Here is a 6,429-nt window from a genome sequence, read left to right as displayed (position 1 = left end):
CTTCCAGTCCGGCCTCCAGCGTGCAGTGCCCGGACTCCTTGGGGACCCGGGAGCGGGTTTGGCTCTTAGGAGGTGACTGCGCTAAACTCCAGGCTTGGAGGAGCTTTTAAAAGCTGGGAGTTTCCCTTCCTAAAATTAATGCGAAAAGGCGATGTTTGAGCTGATGCTTCGGGCTGCCTCTCACCTAGCCCTCGTTAGCCCCATAGCAAATAAAGAATTGATTAGGGAACCAACATATTTTCTGGAGAGTTTTCTAGTGTTATTCCTAGGGAAAACTGGAGAAGTCTTCTCCTGCCTAGACATGGGACCACGAACATGGTACGTGTTGGGATGGGAGGCGAAGGCGTGCTGTGGGCATGGTTTGCTGATGGGGTGGTTTTGATTTCGGTGGGGGTGACAGAGGAGGCACCTCTTGTGCAGAGAGATCTCCAAGGCAAAGGCCCCGTCTAGTCCCATTTTCTTCAGAGACTCGCTTTGCTCCTCCCTTCCCCATCTGCCAGAAAAAGGAACTGGGTCCTCGGTGACTCAGTCCAGCTCTGAAGGGACTCTCTGTCCTTCCCAGTTGTGGGTACCAGTAATTGAGTGAAACAAACCACTCCACATAATGGCCTGCAGTGTGTGAGAAATCATTGCTGGGGGGGGAATCCTTGCCGTGACCGATGGAGTGTCTGGTCCACGGAGAAATCTCAAGGAGAACCCAAGGCAGCCACTGGCAAAGGTGAGAGCTGCATAGAGAAGGATAATCAGGATGCTTTGTGCTATGTCCCCGTACTGAGATGATAGAGAGGGCCTGACCTTTAATTGCAACAGAAAGAGGTCCCAGTCTCTCTTTTTTTTTTTTTTTCTAGACTTCTGGGACAGCTTCACAGTACTGAGTTTTGGTATAAAGATAGTATAAGGGCATGCCAGGCTTCCTCCAAGCATGACATGTGCCTGGTCCAGGCCCCTCAGGTGTCTGCTTAGAACGGGTGGCATGAGTCTGTATAGTGGCATCCAGATGCGAGCAGTGGATATTGCCTACAGGCAGATGCAACCGGTTGATGCAGATGCACCTGGTGGGTTATTTGCTGTAGTAAATAGCTTGGGTGTTAAGGTGACACGAGGCTTGTTCCAGAATGTGTTTTGTTTTTATCAGGCCCTCTACAAAGCGTAGTTAGCTTGTCCTCTTCCCATCACCTCCCTTTATGCAGTGCGCTAACGTGAAATGACGAGCCTGTCTCTCTTCCTTCTCCACATCAGAGCCAAGAGTGCTGAGATCTGCAGTGGCACATGCACCCTCAGCCGTGGTTGCAGAGCTGCTGCCTGGAAAGAGACTGTTCCCCTGCTCTGCGAATGTAAATCTGGAAGGTTGTGTTGCTGCGTTTCGGAGTAGTGGAGCACATAAAATTAGCTGCTGTCCGAGCCTGGCCCTCAGAGTGTGCACAGGTTTGACTGTCATACATTTCACTGATCCTCTCTTATCTCACCTCCAGGGTCTGAACATGTTGCAATACCGTCACATCTCTTTTTTTGCTGCCCTTATCGGGCTTATCAGACCATGAAGACCGATTACTGGCTTTAGTCACTTAATTGTTTTATGAGAATTGGACCACTTAACTACTCCTGGGACAGATCACTGTATATACTCATGGTGACTTTCAAATACAGGTGAGCGCAGTGTAACTTCTACTCATCTCTGGAATCAGTCCCACACTCCAAGTGATAATAGACAAATGGAGGGAGGTACTAGAATATTAGTGGCATAAATCATTCCTGTGAGAAAGATGTGCAGGGATTGCTAAAAGCAGGATTGTCCCCTGCAAGAAATGATTTACCTTTTTTGTAACGTGTTGCGATCTTTCAATGAGAAGGACCAGCAGTGTTATAACATTTCAGGAATTCTGGTGGTAAAGACACGTTACAAGTAGTGGTGTGGCTTTCTCAGTATGTCATAGGCATCTAACAAGGCTAGTGCCAGGAGAAGCAGTGGGCTGAAAATCAGAAGTTAACACTTTTCACCCAGGCTCTCTAGTGCTTTAATAAACAGATGAGTTCTTCAAGGGTTATTTCAACACTGAAGGGCAGCTTGGGAGGTATGTCAGCTACAAGGGAACCAAGCGGAAGGATGTGCTGCTTCGTATGTCATTCCAAAACGCAGAGCTGAGAGAAATCATGTGGAGCCTGTATGAATCTGAAATCAAACCAGATTTAATGTGCTACTAAAAAATGCACATGGAAGAATTTGTTTGGGGCTTCTCCTTCAGATTTCAGCTGTGAATACGCATCTTTGAAACTATTCAACCTGCTTTTTCACCAAAAAATGAGAAACGGAAACATCTGATTTGGGTTTTGACATCACGGACTAGACCAACAAAAAAGGAAGACAAAAAAAATAGCAGGAGGGAGTGACTCATATGGAAGAACACTGCAGAAAATCAAATCTCTTCCAAGTGCTTTGGGGAGAAATGGACATAGGCAATAGGAAGGAAATTTATCAGATACTGTAGAGTATTTGCCAGCTTTAACGTGGGATTTTTCCTTCTACTGTTTCACATATTCAGAACTTGATATGAATATTTAATAATTCATAGCAGACTATTATCACTGCAATTATAATAGTTATTGTAACTGTAAGTTCCTCAAGGCAGGACCCATACCTTTATTAAGACTCTTTCACGTCACAAACATTTTATAAATAATAGGCAGCATCAACGATTTGATTACTGCATTCCCCATGTCTGCCTCCATAAAATTCAAGGGGTTTCTGTGAGCTTGACAAGGGAAAACTCCCTGCAAAGAGAAAACACTCGCTGCTTAACTGCATACGGGGACCACGCCATGAGCAGTGCGGGCTGCCAGGGCTGCACTGGCCGTCGTTTGCTGCTGGGGCTATTTCAGGATTGCAGCTCCCAGGTTCAGCTGCAGCTTGGAGACTGCACTCATCCTTCCAGGGGAAAAAAGAGAATTTGGAGGTTGTACCACCTTGTTAATACAGGAAGAGCTTGAAGACAATTTATTTTGGTTTTGATGCGAAGAGAGGGAGAAAAGGATCGAAATAATGACATATTTTCTTCAATTTCAGTTTTAGTTTTAAAGCCATGCACCTGAGTCAAACAACGCATCTTACAACATCAGTGCCCACTGTCCGAAAGTCTCGAGGACTGGAACGAGATAGGACTAAGCTATAAAGCATGAACCTGTATGTTGCCTATCGTGCGTAGATAAAAGACCTCAGGGTTTGGGGTGGACTTATTATTGCAATGTGTAAGAAAATGCGTTGCAAAGACTGCCTCATTCATTTAAAGGCTGCAGTTGGTTTGCTGGATAACAGCATTTTTGACTGAGGGACCGATTCACAAATGGATGTTTTCTCCATCAGGAAAGAGGAGGGGGCGACCATCAGAATTGCCATCTCGTCGTGGTTCAAGCCGGCAGGCAGCTGAATGCCACACAGCCGCTCACCCCCTGGCCCCCTCCCTCAGTGGGGTGGGGAAGAGAATCTGGAAAAAAGAGTAAAACCTGTGGGTTGAGGTAAAGACAGTTTATTAAAGCAGCAGAGGAAAAGAATAACAACAACAACAATAATAACAATATAATAATAATAATAATGGTAATAGAATATACAGAATTTGAAAACAAATGATGCACAGTGCAGTTGCTCACCACCTGCTGACTGATACCCAGACCGTCCGAGCAGCAATCGCTCCCCCCAAGCGTGACGTCATCGCTCCCCCCAAGCGTGATGTCATACGGTCTGGAATAGCCCTGGGGCCAGTTGGGGTCAGCTGTCCTGGCTATGTCCCCTCCCAGCTTCTTGAGCCCCTGGCAGAGCATGAGATGCTGAAAAAGTCCTCGACTGACTGGTGTGAGCCCTGCTCCGCAACAACAAAACATCACTGTGGTCTCAACGTTCTTCTTGTACTAAATGCAAATCACAGCGCTATGCCAGCTACGAGGAAGAAAATTAACTCTGTCCCAGCCGAAACCAGGACACATCTCATAGAATCACAGAATTGTTCAGGTTGGAAGAGCCCTTTAAGATCACCAAGCCCAACCGTTCCCCTAACCCTGCCATCCCACCCCCAAACCCTGTACCTCAGCACCTCGTCTGCCCAGCTTTTAAATCCCCCCAGGGATGGGGACTCGACCCCTTTCCTGGGCATCCCCTTCCAGCGCTTGACAACCTTTTCGGGGAGGAAATTTTCCTAAAATTTTTCCATCTCCATCAGCCAGATTTGGGTGGTAAAAGTAGAACAACCCCAAATCTGTTGAAAAGACCAGAAAGAAGGAGGTTTAAGAGAGACCAATACGCTCTGATCTTACGGTTTTTACCGGGACCGGGGGGTCGGGCAGCCCCCCCGAGGGCCCGGTGCCCTGCCCGCTGCGGCAGGCCGGTGCTGACACCTACCGACCGGAGCTCGGGGGGCACCCACCTCCCCCCCTCCCCCGGCATGGAGGCAGAGCCAGGCAATGCGCTAAAAATCCAGAAGTTAACCCAGAAGGCGAACAGGCACATTAAGACCCCTGAGCGTTCATGGGTCTCGGGTTGTAATCCCTGTATTTTGGGATTCCCTGTGAATACACCCCGGTTCCTGGTGGCGGCTGTCACCGCAGCAAGCCCGGCAGCCTTTGGACCTTTTCTTCAGACAAATGCAAAGAGAGTGAAAAGTGAAGAGGTGTTTGAGTGTCAAAATGCGTGAACGGATCATTTTCTGCTGAGTGAAAATGGTGGTCGGGTGAGTGGAGTTACCCTACTGAAAGCTCAACTGGAACTGCTGGAAATCGGGGGTGAACACTTCTTCCCTCGGGTGTAATGGTAGAAAAATCGGCAAGAGCAACGAGGTAGAAAAACTGTAAGCTATGGCAAAGCTGTGCTGGCTCTGGCTATTTGGGAATGGTAGGGAGGTAAAGGACGGAAACTCAAGGCAGGAAAAGCAGGCAAGGCTCAGTCTGGCAGGTGTCTGGCCAAACCTAGCTAGGTCTGGACTAGCAGGAGGTCACGGCTGTCGCCTGGAAGCGTGGCAGGAGTGTAAGGACAACTGGAGCTGCTGAAGTGTGAGTGTTTCTGCTGACTTCTCATCTATCACTGTATCCTACAGCCGAGGCTCTCCTCTCAAAACAAATCCCAGAGTGGTGCAGGAACACACCATTTTTATTTTAGGGAAGGAAGATCTCATGGCTGAGGCACGAGACTTTGGCTGTAAGACTTCTGTTCCTTGCCCTAGCTGAAGCTCACTTGGGTACTAACAAGGGGGTTGATTCTGATTACAAAACCTGCCTGGGAAGTTAGGTGGATGTCTAAAGAGATGCCTATAGCAGAGTGGCCGTACTAATTACGTATCCAGGGTAATATGAAAGACAGTGAAAGCTTCCTTTGCTGTCTGATCCTGCAAAGACCACGACAATTCCTGCAGTTTATAAGAGCACCCCAAAGAGCTTCGGTACAACAAAATGTTCAATATTGTGCTGCTCTTCAGACACAAGTGGTGATGATGAAGTAAGGCTCCATCAGCAGCTGGCCCTTCAAGGACCTAGCAGGGTGCCTTCTGAAGGAGACTGCCAACAGGGAAGGGACAGAGCTCCGTGCTACTTTGAAGGTTGTTTTGAAAGAGTTTATTCGCAGTAAGAATTAGTTTAACGGCCTCTGGGATAGGTTTTACTCTGCTTCTGTCACTCAGTCATGCTTTTTCCCCTTCACTAGGTGGCAGCAAGAAGATAGGTATAAGGATTTGCAGGATTTTTTTTGTTGTTTAATACAGTAAGCAGAGAGTTTTCAACTGCTTTCCTGTTTGAATGGATTTGTTTTGCAGTCCTCGTACACACACAGCCCTCAACAACCAAACCAACCAGCAGCGACCTGGCCAAAAGCACTGGCAGAGGTGCCTGAAACATCTCCTTTCCAGGCAGGAGAAGAGTCCCTCCGCGGCCCGGGCTTCGGTGCGTGTTTCGGCGTGGAAGGAGGGATTACCTGGTCTGCGGTTCCCTCTGCTGGCTCAGTCCCTACTTGCAGCAGCCCGGCTCAGCGGCAGCCCGGTAACTCTGGCAGAGCTCGGGGAGGAGCAGCCTGTCCTGGTTTTGGCTGGGATGGAGTTGATTTTCTCCCTAGTAGCTGGCACAGAGCTGTGGTTTGGGTTTAGTACGAGAAGAACGTCGATAACTCACTGATGTTTTAGTTGTTGCTCAGTAGTACTTAGACTAGTCAAGGACTTCTCAGCTCTGCCAGGGGCACAAGAAGCTGGGGGGGGGCACCGCCAGGGCAGCTGACCCAAACTGGCCAAAGGGGTGTTCCATACCATAGAATCACAGAATCCTAGAATGTTTTGGGTTGGAAGGGACCCCTGGAGGTCATCTAGTCCAACCCCCCTGCAGGAGCAGGGACACCGCTAACTAGATCAGGTTGCTCACAGCCCCATCCAACCTGGCCTTGAATGCTTCCAGGGATGGGGCCTC

This window comes from Egretta garzetta, unplaced genomic scaffold, assembly GCF_000687185.1.
Source record: "Egretta garzetta isolate BGI_Z169 unplaced genomic scaffold, ASM68718v1 scaffold158, whole genome shotgun sequence".
Taxonomy (NCBI): domain Eukaryota; kingdom Metazoa; phylum Chordata; class Aves; order Pelecaniformes; family Ardeidae; genus Egretta; species Egretta garzetta.
Note: the sequence above shows the minus strand (reverse complement) of the source record.